At 41.5% G+C, this 13,188-nt stretch overlaps 1 pseudogene; it reads left to right on the plus strand.

The window, feature by feature from the left end:
* The first annotated feature begins 6,146 nt into the window (after positions 1–6,146).
* Positions 6,147–8,310, plus strand: LOC133087235 (porimin-like; annotated as a pseudogene).
* Positions 8,311–13,188: the final 4,878 nt, after the last annotated feature.

Raw genomic sequence — 13,188 nt, forward strand, 5'->3', positions numbered from 1 at the left:
ACCATTGGAGACCCAGCTTAGAGTTAGCTTCTTTGGAGTATATAGGCTTAGAATTGAGCTGCTTTCCCCAAAGCAAAATTGGGGTACTGTTGTCAAAAGAAGAGGGGTCATGTATTGATTTCCTGCTGTATGTAACAAGTTACCACAAACACAGTGGCTTCACACAACACAATTTATTCTCTTATAGTTCTGGAGGTCAGAAGTCTGAAATGGGTCTCATGGGGCTAAAATCAAGGCATTGGCAGGTTGTGTTCCTAGGGGAGAACCCCTTCCCTTCCTTTTTCTAGCTCCTTGGCTTATGGCCGCATCACTCCAGCTCCTGGTTCTGTTCTTACGTTTCTTTCTCTGACTCTGACCCTCCTTCCTCCCTTATATAAGGACCCTTGTGATTTCATTGGGTCCACCTGGATAATCCAGGGTAATCTCCCCATTCAAAAATCCTTAATTTAAGCATATCTGCGCAGCTCCTTTTACCATGTAGGGTAACATATTCACAGAGTCCAGGAATTAGAACATGGACATCTTTGGGCCAGGGAAATGGGGTGAGGGGGAGGCCTTATTCTGCCTACCACAGAGTGCATGCTGGAAGGCAAAGGCAATAAGTATCTATTCTGTCTGCTTTGTCCACCACCTCTCTGCCTACTCTTTTGTATCTTTTGCAGATTCAGCCTTCTTTACCTGACTTTATTTATTTATTTTTCTTGGCTTTTCTTTTCTTTTTTCTTTTTTTTCTTTTTTTGGCCACTCAAGCAGCATGTAGGTTCCTAGTTCCCTGACCAGGGATCGAACCCTCACCCCTGCAGTGGAAGCATGGAGTCTTAACCACTGGACCTCCAGGAAAGTCCCATGGCTTTTCTTTCTTTCTTTCTTTCTCTTTCTTTCTTTCTCTTTCTTTCTTTCTTTCTTTCTTTCTTTCTTTCTTTCTTTCTTTCTTTCTTTCTTTCTTTCTTTCTTTCTTTCTTTCTTTCTTTCTTTCTTTCTTTCTTTCTTTCTTTCTTTCTTCTTTCTTTCTTTCTTTCTTCCTTCCTTCCTTCCTTCGTTTCTTTCTTTCTCTTTCTTTCTTCTTTCTTTCATTTTATTGAAGTATAGTTGGTTTACAATGTTGTGTTAATTTCTGCTGTACAGAAAAGTGATTCAGTTACACAAATACATATTCTTTTCCATTATGGTTTATTATAGGATATCAAGTATAGTTCCCTGTGCTATACAGTAGGACCTCATTGTTTATCCATCTTATATACACTAGCTTGCATTTGCTAATCCCAAACTCCCAATCCTTCCCTCCCCCACCCCTCTCTGCTTTACTTGACTTTAAATATTGTTTCTCAAGTTTCAGCTCTAGACTTCTTCTATCCTTACTCTATATTCTCTCCCCAGGCAAGCTCACTGAGTCCAAGGCATAATTACCAACTATGGTTACATATCCACATCTCTAGCCCAAACACCTCTGAGTCCAGACCAATTTATCTAAATGCTCACCTGACATCTCCACTTGGCTATCTTGATGGCCCTCCAAATTCAAAATGTCTCAAAGCTTCTCTCCAAACCAGACCCCAAGTCAGTAAATGGCACCACCATCCCTCCAGTTATGGGAGTCAGAAACCTGGACAATCATCCTTAATGTCTATCCTCTCCCTCCTCCCAATCCAATCTTTGACTGAGTCCTTTCTTTTTATTTGATGGAATTTTATTTGTAGCAACAACAATCATTAAAACCAAGCAAAAAACAAAAACAAAAATACCCTCCACTGAATGGGAATGGTACCTATTATTTGTCAAAACCCTTTCAGTGGAGTTTGACTGAGTGTTTTCAGTTTTACCTTCTTGATCTTAAATTCATCGAGTTCTCTCAGTCTTCTCACCTTCCACTCCAAGCCACCACCTCTGTCTAAACTGTTAACTCTTCTTGCCTGGACTTCTGCATTGGCCACCTAAACTAGTCTCTTGGGTCCATTATGACCTATCTCCAGTTTGTTCTCCATACCATTGCCAGGGTTATTTTTCCAAAATGCAAATCTGATCATTTAACTCACCCACTCAGAACACTTCACTGGCTTTCCATTGCTCTTAGGAGAGAGACCAAAACCCTTCCCATGGTAGCTAAGGCTTTGTGGGGTCTGCTCCCTGTCTATTTCTCTAGTCCTGCCTCCCTTCAAGAATCTATTGGTCTTTTACTTCTTTTTTTTCCTCAAACTTGCCATGTTCTTTCTCATCATTTAACCAGGACATACTCTGTGCAGTCTGCCAGACCTCTAACTCATCTTTTATATTTCCCATGGACCCTTTTCAACCTCCTGGACTAGATCAAATTCTCCCATTGTAAACTGTCAGTGAATTCCATTATAGACTCTGCATTTCACCTAGGTAGTGCTAACACAATTCCAATTTTCTGTTTACTTGTCTACTCATTTGATTAATACTTGTTCTCCCCAACACAACCACTACTACTAGTCTGTAAGCTCCAGGGGAGCAAGGGCTTTGTCTGTGTCTGTTCGCCGTTAAATCCCTGCACCTTGTTCTGTAGGCACTTCATGTCTCTTAAAATCACAGACGCACATGCTCATTTTTGAATCAGGACACTGAGGTTTGTTCCGAGGTCATACAACCAGCTGGGGGATAAATTTCAAATCTGACTCCAAAACCTGCCCTTTCTTCCTTTCACTCTGCTGTCCTCTGAGATGGGGAAAATGTTGGGATTGTGCCATTTCTGGGTGTGCAGTTCTAGAAACCTCATCTGCTTCCTTTGGAAGCCTTTGGAAATGGATCTGAAAAGGCTGACAGTTTGCCTGAACTTATAGGGGTGGGGGGGAAGTTTTTTTTCCCTTTTCTTCCTTTTACATCTGTCTTTCTTTCTTTCCTCCCTCTCTCTGTTTTTCTCCTTCCTTTCCTTTCTTCCTTCCTCTTTTCCAAAAAATGCACAAAGTTCCTGCTCATTGCCAGACTCTGTTCTGGGAGATGGTGACATAAAGATGAATCAAAAAGAGTCTCTGTCCTCAAAGAGCTCAAAATCTAGTCTGTTAGAAGTCTAGGTCAAGTAAATAAATTCCAAGCCAGTATCATTTCCTCCTCTGTAAAATGGGCATCATCCTTACTACACCAGAGTTTTTGGATGCAAATAACTGAAACTGACTTAGGAATGAAATTTATTGGAAGGGCACTGGATGGGTCCCAGAAATGAAAGTAAAGCAGGAGAACCAGACCCAGGAAACAGGAGGGTGGGCAGCTCATGGAGCCAAGTCCATGCTCTAGGAACTAGCTTGTGAGGACAATGCCACTGGCACTGTCCCCACTGTGACTATTCCAGTTGTTCCCTTGTCTTTGAGACTGTCCCCCAAGATTCAAAGACCCAGGTGGGAGCATCCCATGAAGCAAGCATGGATCAGTCACCTAGCTAGACTCCAGCTGCCTAGATGTCGGGAGAGGAGATAATTGCTCCCTTCCATTGCAGAATGGGGGTTGGCACTCAGAGCCCCTGACACTGCTGCTCTCATTTCCCTGTGGTTCTTGGGTGACACAAGGGCTAAATAACCTCTTGAGAGGTCACCTATTCATCGAGTCCCTGCACAATGATCCGCTGCTAAGTAGTAGGACTGGGACTTGAATTTGGGTCTAGCTGGCAGAGTAGCAGTTAGAGTTCTTGGCTACAAGCAACAGACACCACCGCTGCCAATTTTCAGCAAAAGAGAATTTATTGGAGGGATGTGGGCGAGGCTCAAAGAATTTATGGGGAGCTGTAGAAGCCAGTTTGGGGACAGACAGGAACCAAAGGAGAGATGGAGGGTCTAGGATCATGTTGGAGACACATTTACACTTGAGTGCTGCCACCACCAGCACGATGAATGACCTCCAACAAGATCTCCTATTTTGGCTGCACTGCCTCCAAGTTCAAATTCTCAGGACATAAGGTGTTTGATGGGGTTAGTTTCCATCATGGCCCTGTCCTCCAGGGTGAGGATAGGAAAATGGCTTTTTTAGTGGGATGGGTCATTTGGAGTTACCTTTCCATCAAGGCCACAGAGGAAATTAATACAGTGTTGGGGGATGTTTATCAGTTATCTATCGCCAAAATAATAGTACATAGCAAACAATCACATGTTTCCAAAGCATGCAACAATCAGCTCATGCATCTGGTGGTCAGTTAGGCAGCTCTGCTGATTTTGGCTGGACTAGCTCACATGTCTGGAGGTTGGCTGGCTATCGGCTGATCTAGTCTAACCTTGGCTGGGAGGACTAGGCCCTCTCGTTCTGATCCTCCAGTGGGTTACTTCTGGCATGTTCTCCTGGGTAATGGCAGAGGCAGAAGAGGGGGCAAACCCTATCACACAAGTGCTTTTTAAGGCCCAGCTTGCATCACATCTGCTGATATCCTATTGGCCAAAGCAAGTCACATGACCAAGGCCAGCATCAGAGTGAGAGAGCACTGTGAAATATCATGGCAAAGGGTGTGGATACAGTTGACCCTCCCTCCATATCTGCAGGTTCCACACCCACCGATTCAATCGACCATGGATCAAACATATTTGAAAAAAACAATTCCAGGAGGTTCCAAAAAGAAAAACTAGTTACATAGCATTTACATTGTATTTATAATTATTTAAATAGCATTTACAGTGTATTAGATATTATAAGTAATCTAGAGATGATTTAAAGCATACCGGAGGATGCGCATAGGTTACATGCAAATACTTTGCAGATTTTGGTATTTGAGTTGCAGGGTTGGGGTGGTGGTTGTCCTAGAACCAAATCCCCAGCAGATAACAAGGGAAGACTGTACAGGGAAAGGTGAAGAATTGGTGCCAGGTTTGCAGTCCATGGGGAAATGTCTAAAAGGAGCCAATGTCTGTGACAGACGTCAAAGTCCAAGTTCTTTCCATGTTCCATACCACCTGGGGCAGCAACCAAAGGAGCTTTTCTCCAGGACAGGCCTCTGTCCTTATTCAATTGTATCATTTTGAATGTCAGGTTCATGAGAGCAGGGACTTTTGTCTGTTTTACTTACCATGTAACCCCACTGTCTAGAACAATGCGGGATACATAACAGGTGCTTAACAAATAGTGATTGAGTGAAAATTCCCTTGTGAACTTACCTTATGCATCTAACCAAGGTTTTTCACTTTTGTGGGGAGGTTGTATGCTATGGAGGAAAGGACTTAAATTTGGACACAAATCAACTGGGCTCGAATCTGGGCTTCATCCTTTACTACCAGTGACCTTGGGCAAATTATCCAGTCTTCCTGAGCCTCATTTTCCTGTAGTGGAAAACTTTTGGGTGACTCCTCAGTGCAACCTCCCCATTTTCTGGTAATTGTCCCTCCCATCTCCACATATTTCCTGTGATGGGGCTTCTGTATTACGTGACCCTGTCCCCAACCCCCAACCCTGTCTCAACTGATTGGACCAGGGGTATGGATCTGAACCATAATGGGCCAATCAGAGTCTCTTCTCCAGGAATTTGGAATTCCAGTCTTAGTCTGATTGGCCTCTTAAATGGAGGAGATAGGAAATCAGGAGCTGGCTATGGTCATTTTCCACCAGAGAGAGCTGGTCTACAGAAGGAGAGAAGAATAAAGCCCTCATTCCAGATTATTTCTTAGGCCCAATCAGCTATCAGACAGCTAGCTAGGCAGCTAGGTAACCACTGGTGTAATGGTTAAGGGCATAGTCTCTGGTTCCAGACTACCTTGGTTCAGATTCTGGCTCTATCATTTACTAGCTGAGTCATTTAACTTCTCTGTGCCCTCATTCTCATCTGTAAAGTGGGAATGACATTAATGCCTACTTCATGGGGTTGCCATAATGATTAAATAAAAGTGCATAGAACTATATCTAATGCATGGTGAGTACTAATCCATGTGCATGGATTCCAGGTCATAGTCTCCGATCCTTAAAATTAATACCCCTTTTTCACCCCACCCACCCCCTTTCAGGAAACACTCACTTCAGTGGATTGTTGTTCCAGGGCAAAGAATCTGAACTAATATCATTTTCACCTGTGAAATGGGGAAAGTTAGGAATCTTGAGTTCTTGGAGTAGTAGTGAGGATGAAATGAGATGAGTACAGCTCTTGGCACACTGTAGGTACTCAATATTTACATGCTTCTCATCCTTCCTACCCTGCCTTCCTCAGACTCCAACTGGGGCCAAGCATGGGAGATGGTGCTTCTGGTGTGGACGGTCTTGGCCACAGCTTGGTTTGGCTCCTTTCTAAGGTGAGTCTGATCTGTTCTTACAAGGTTCTTAGAACCACATGTCTCAATACTTCATTCTGCACTCAGAGGAGTGAATCATTGATCCTGAGGTGCCTTCCCCCCTAGAAGACTTCATCTCCAATGCACTCTAGATTTTCTCATTGCACTCTAGATTTTCTCATTTCTCATTTTCTCATTGGGGAAGTAACCCAGGGCACAGCAGCTCTTGGTGGGGGCAGGGGTGGTGTGGGCAACAGGGGTAAGAGAGCTGAACCTTACCCCTTCCTTATTTGTCCCCTGCTGGTACAGTCCTTTTCCTGGTCCTTGAGAGCTATATAGGAAGGGAGAAAACTGTGCCACTGGCTTAAGAGAACAGGAGCAAGAGGCTTGGAGATGTGGACAGAGCTTCTTGATTCATGTGATAATATTCAGGGGTGAATAAGTCCATGACAGGGAGGTTTTCTTCCTCTTGGCCAGCTCCCTCAGCCCTCCTATCTCCTCCCTTTGAGGCCCCTACTCTATGACCACCCAGCTCAGCCCCCGGGCCAAGCCCAGCAAGGGCAGGGCGTGTGAGTAAGTAGGATGGGAGGTTCTAGGAACATTTTTCTTTTAATTGAAGCATAGTTGATGTACAATATTATGTTAGTTTTGGGTCAACAAAATAGTAATCCAACAATTAAATCCACTACAAAATGATCACCACAAGTCCAGTAACCATCTGTTACCATGCAAAATTATTACAATATTATTGACTATGTTCCTTATGCTGTATATTACGTCCCCATGGCTTATTTATTTTATAACTGGAGGTTTGTATCTCTTAATCCCCTTCACCTATTTTGCCCAACCCCCGACTCCTTCCTGGCAACCACCAGTTTGCTCTCTGTATCTACAACTCTGTTTCTGTTTTGTTGTGTTTGTTACTGTATAAGTGAGATCATACAGTACTTGTCTTTCTCTGTCTGACTTATTTCACTAAGCATAGTACCCTCTAGGTCCACCCATGTTGTTGTTAATGGTACAATTTCATTCTTTTTTATGGCTGAGTAATATGCCATTGCATATATATACTACATCTTTTATTATCCATTCTTCTATTGATGGACATTTAGGTTGCTTCCATAGCTTGGCTATTGTAAATAATGTTGCAACGAACCTAGGGGTGCATACATCTTTTCGGATCACTGTTTTTGTTTTCTTTGGGTAAATACCCAGAAGTAGAATCACTGGACCATATGGTAGATCCATTTTTAATTTTTTGAGGCAACTCTATACTGTTTTCCATAGTGGCTGCACCAATTTACATTCCCACCAACAGTGCATAAAGTTGTCTTCTGTATTCGTTTGCCTCTGGGTTGGGGGCGCAGGCAGGAGGGTGATTTCCCTGAGATGAGTCGGCTGTTGTCATTGTCCCTTTCCCCTTCTCTCTTGTGGGGAAAAAAGTTGTTGTGAACATGGAAAAGGCCATAAAGTTGGCAGATGCTTCTGGGGACCCATAGATCCATGGTGCTGCAGGCTTCTCCTTCTGCCGTGTTGGCCCCAGTCCTTGACTGGGATTCTGCCTCTGTTTCCCTCCAAAGACAAAGAGCACTGTCTTTGTCCAAAGACAAAGAGCGCTGTCTCTAGAAAACTCCAATGCTAACTCAACAGGGAAGACCCCACGGGTGGCTTTCAGCCATGCAAGTGAATCTTCCAACCACGTTATGAAATCATCAACGACTCCAGTTTCCTCAGTCTCAAAGAATGGAACAGTCACCACCGTGAAACCCATAGTAGCATCTAAAATGACAACACCAGGGGTCTCAACAGATATAATTTCCACCACCTTAGAGTCTACACCCAAAATAACAAGTGTTTCAAAAAACATCCCGGATGTCAATCAACATCCACAATGACTACAACCCACAGTAGTTCGGTGACATTTGTTTCTTCATCAGTAACAATTACAGCAACTATTAACTCTAAAGAAAATAAAAGATCAAAATTTGGTACTGGCAGCTTTGTTGGTAGTATTATATTAAATTATGGAATTTAATCTATGCTTTACATTGGATGCAAAATGTACTATTCAAGAAGAGGCATTTGTTATAGACCCATCTGTGAACATGATGCCATCATTTAAGGAAATCCGAGCACCAATGGAAAGAAGAAAGATTGATGCAGCCCAGTCAATTAATTTTGTTTTATTGTTAGTTTAAAACAATATTCTCTTCTTGAAAATAGTATTAACAAGCCAGTGCATATAATGTACAATGTATTATATGAATATGTAAAGCTTCCTCACGATTACTAAAGGCAAAAAGGATTTGGATTTTTTTTGCTTTTTGGGTTTTTTTGGCCATGCAGCATGCAGGATCCCAGCTCCCCGACCAGGGATGGAACCCGTGCCCCCTGCAGTGGAAGCGCAGAGTCTTAACCACTGGACCGCCAAGAAAGTCCCTGGTTTGACTTTTTTTTTTTTTTTTGGCTGTGTTGGGCCTTCGTTGCTGTGAGCGGGCTTTCTCTAGTTGCGGTGAGCGGGGGCTACTCTTCGTTGCGGTGCGCAGGCTTCTCATTGTGGTGGCTTCTCTTGTTGCAGAGCACGGGCTCTAAGCGCGCAGGCTTCAGTAGTTGTGGCACGTGGGCTCAGTAGTTGTGGCTCGCGGGCTCTAGAGCTCAGGCTCAGTAGTTGTGGCGCATGGGCTTAGTTGCTCCGCGGCATGTGGGATCTTCCCGGACCAGGGCTCAAACCCGTGTCCCCTGCATTGGCAGGTGGATTCTTAACCACTGTGCCAGCAGGGAAGCCCCAAACCAGGTTTTAAGCATAATTTTAGTTTCAATGTCTCTTCAGAATGCATCAGTATTTTATATGTTTTAAAGCTTAGTACTTGTTTTTTTTTGCGTGTGTGTGTGTGTGTGTGTGTGTGCGTGTGTGTTTGCCACGAGGCTTGTGGGATCTTAGTTCCCTGACCAGGGATGGAACCCGTGTCCCTTGCAGTGGAAGTGCAGAGTCCTAACCACCACTGGACCACCAGGTAATTCCCAAAACTTAGTACTTGGTTTAGAAACAAAACACATACCAAAAACAAAAACAAAAAATCCAGAAAACACCCAGATAAACCCAGAACCAATACCTGGGCTTAACTCTCTTTGAGAGCTGTTGGAGAGGCTGTATTTTTTTTAATAACTTCTTTTGAGCATTCCATGACAGTTGATATAATTTCAGTGAATTGCAATGTTTAACATGCTAATGTTTTAAAGACTTAGTTGTCAGTATTAAATAATAAGTTGGATTATTTGGTACCGTGAGAATATTGTCACCACTGCATACTGCTTCATTTCATACTTAGCTGTTAATTTCCTATTTGGTGAATATTTTTAAGAGCTGTAGAGCTGCTTTCTATATCTGGAAATGTTTGGTGTAATGGAAACACACTTAAATTAAAAGAAAAAAAAAAAAGCCCATCATATGATTTCCAAAACAACACTTAGAATTCTGAGCTACTGATGAATGCTGTGTTTATCAAGCCAGGGACTGTGGGGCTGCTAAACCTACAGGATGAAAATGCTGCATTTTCATTCACTGTCCATTTTACTCAAAGATTTGGGGAGAGAGCAATTTTGTACTAAAACACCAGTGTATTTTGGAATCGATTCTTATGAAGTTTTAAAGCAGGAATTTTTAAGACAGGAAGCATCCTACTTCCTTATGTGGGTCTCCTTCGGACAGCTCCTCTCCCTCCCTTGCTGAAGAGGAGGGACTTCCAGATGTATTATGTTAATGGGGAGAAAAAGCACAGTATTGTAGGGACACCGATATTAGCCAATGTATTTTGCAATGTTTTCAGTTTTATAGTTTATATTGGAGCATTCAAAGCTCAGGGTCAAATTTTGACAAAAGAGGTACTTAGTCACACCGAATACTAAGCTAGTATTTCTTCTATCTTAGATGGTTAAAGCAAATTGCACCAATTTCTGATAGTCCAAAAAAGGAGCTGAGAATCATAATGAACATGCATTTACATTTAATAGGAATTAAAGGTGACTCTTGTGATCAGCTTTTAATTTTCAGAGAATGAAAATTCTCTGAATTTTCAAGAGAATTTTGAAAATATTATACCAAGAATTTTCATATAAAAGGATCATTTCTACTCACTGTGCATTATGGCTGATTGATATGATGAATATGGGTGATAAAACTTATCCAAAATATGGATATGATAGGATGTATGTAGTGTGGAGAAAGCATTATGAAACACATGTGCTTACATTGGTTTGAAAAGAGATGTGACTGATAGGTAAGTTGCCCCAACTGATCTTTCAACCACTGGTTTCACTTCTTTGGAAAATATACTTAAGATATATTTCATAGTAATGGGGCCCTTTTAAATTTAACTTGTTTTGTCTCCTGCATTCTTGATATTTCAGTACTTCAAGTCAGTCAGAACATTGTGGATAGGCCTGAAATTTTCTTGAATACTTGTTTCTTTAGCATTTTGAAGATATAAAACCACTTTTTAAGCACTAAATGTCATTATTTGCCTATAAAGTTTCCTGTGCTTTGGGTTTGAAATAATTTAGTTATCTCTTTCTTCTGCATATAAGTTGTATAATTTGTTACTTCCAGATACCAGTACTTCAACGCAGCCATTTTTTTTTTTTTTTGGTTATCTGCAAAAATTGAGGAAAACAGTGATGCAAACCAGAATTTCACTTTGGAGAACATTTCCTCAACGTCACTTTATCTTCCTAATTATGTTTATTTAAGCAAACGTTCAATTTTGTTTGCATTCTTTGAGAATGTGTTTACTTGAAGATAAAATCAGTCTAGGTATATATCTAAATATTAGGCAGAATCCAATCTATGATTTTAAAATGTCTTTGGATAATCTATAAAATGAATAATTCAAATACAGATAAATGAGAGTTGGCAGTATATTATAGTGATAATTTTGTATTTTTCAGGAAAAAAATTAAAGCAAATTCCTGTTACCTTTTTTATTATAATGACCAACTTTTGGTATTTCATTGTTACTGAGATCTATTTTTAGAATAAAATTGTGCTCTCCATCTTTAAAAAAAAATGCTTTTAAAAGGGCTATGTCAGTTACAATGTCACCAGCAAATTGTGTAAATACTGGTTTTGTCACATCTTTGCCAGCACTGACCATTATAATTATTCTAAGTGTCTCATAGTTGACTTAGGTTTTGTTCCTTTCACAGCATAGGTGAACAAAGTGTGCCAATAAGTAAAAGTTCATCAGTTTAAAAAAAAAAAAAAGTTCATCAGGACTGAGGAGGGATCGTTTCTTTGAAGAGGGAACTTAGAAAGAAAAAACACGTACCACACACTTTGTAAATATCCTGAAAATTGAGAATGTTGTTCTTCTTGTCCACTGCAGCTACTTCTCTTTTCTGAGACATCCATTTCTATATAGCTTGTTCAGTTCCCTTGGCTTTGACACTTGTAGATCCAGAATGTGGAAGTACCCTGAATGATGATGATGATTTAACAGCTTGAGATAAACTTTTGATGAAATTTCAGATCAATTTCTATGTCTCTTTGAATATGCATTTTCTCATGAAAACTTTCCAAATCAGAGGAGAAGCTGAAATTTCTCTAGAAAATTATTGAAGATGATGAGACTCAGTTTCTCCATCTGTAAAATGGGAGAGGGAGGTTGGGATGAGGTAATGTCCAAAGAGAAGCTTCATGGGTTTGCAAAGACCTGCAAGGACTTGGTTGGCAAAACATGTCTTGAGACGAGGAGGATTTAATCCAAGAACAAACAGCATCGTGATTCTTGATGTCCTGCTTGTTCATCCCAGGAAATTATCAAATGACAAGGAGTTAAGTAACCAAGAGAAGGGAAGTGGAGCTAGAGTAGACCAGAAGCCACAGATCCACTGTCCTCCATGCCCAATCACATCGTTAGAGATATTGAGAGGGGCTCTGAGTTGCCCACTCTCCAGGATCTGGGAGTTCAAGCCAATTTTACTTAACTTCCCAAGAATTACTGTTTGCTCCATCTCAGCAGCCCCTTGCTTTTTGCCCTTCATTGAGTCTATCATTTACATGATTTTGCATTCTTCTTTGGCATTTTTACTTGCTACTACCTGTCTCCCTTACTAGAGTATAAACTTTCTGAAGGCAGGGAATACATCTGTCTCATTCATTGTTGTATCTCTAGTTTCTGGAAGATGCTAGATGTTCAAGAAACATTAATGCAGTGACAGGTGACCCTAGTGGGCTGGAGATGTGGGGGACATCCAGACTGCCAAGTCACGGGTTACATACATTCATTTCCTTTCTAAAAATGGTCCTCTACCACATGTAACTGGTAGACATGGGATTTGAAAATAGGCAGGTTGACTCCAGAATCCATGTGCTTAGCCATGAGCGCTTGCAGCTGTGCAAAGGAAGACCATGTGGCCATTAAATCCATGTGGCAGAAGAATATTTATTGACATGGGAAAATATTCACAATATGTTGGTGAGTGAGAGCATCACGTTTCAAAATACAGCACTAACCATCCAGGGTTGTTGGGAGGATTAAATGAGTTAATACAGGGAAAGCACAGAAAACAGTGCCTAGCACATGGAAAGTTCTTGATAAGTGTGGCCCAAGTAGTTGGTGAGCCATCTCTCATCTTCAGGGTTTCTTAGGGAGAAGGCAGGCCCCAGGCCACAGTGTAGAGAGGCAGCCTGCTGTTGAAGAACTGCCTCTCTAGGTTTGAAATAATGTATACTGCTCCTCTCCACCTCTCTCCCTTCCACCCTGGGCTGGTAAGATGGTGGGAACAACAGTACAGACAATGGCTCTCTCCAAAGATATCTCTTCATCAAATCTCCCCTTTCTGCATTCTGACCACCTTTTAGTATCTTTGATCTGGCTGAGAGGTCTGAAAATGGTAAAGCTGATTCTACACTTTTCCTCTGTAACTTCTACGTAGGAAGTAGCCTCCCATTCACTTTGGGATATGATATCCATGTACTGGCATCTCTGTAGAAACAGAGGTG

The sequence above is a fragment of the Eubalaena glacialis genome, chromosome 3 (genome assembly GCF_028564815.1).
Source record: "Eubalaena glacialis isolate mEubGla1 chromosome 3, mEubGla1.1.hap2.+ XY, whole genome shotgun sequence".
NCBI classification, from domain to species: domain Eukaryota; kingdom Metazoa; phylum Chordata; class Mammalia; order Artiodactyla; family Balaenidae; genus Eubalaena; species Eubalaena glacialis.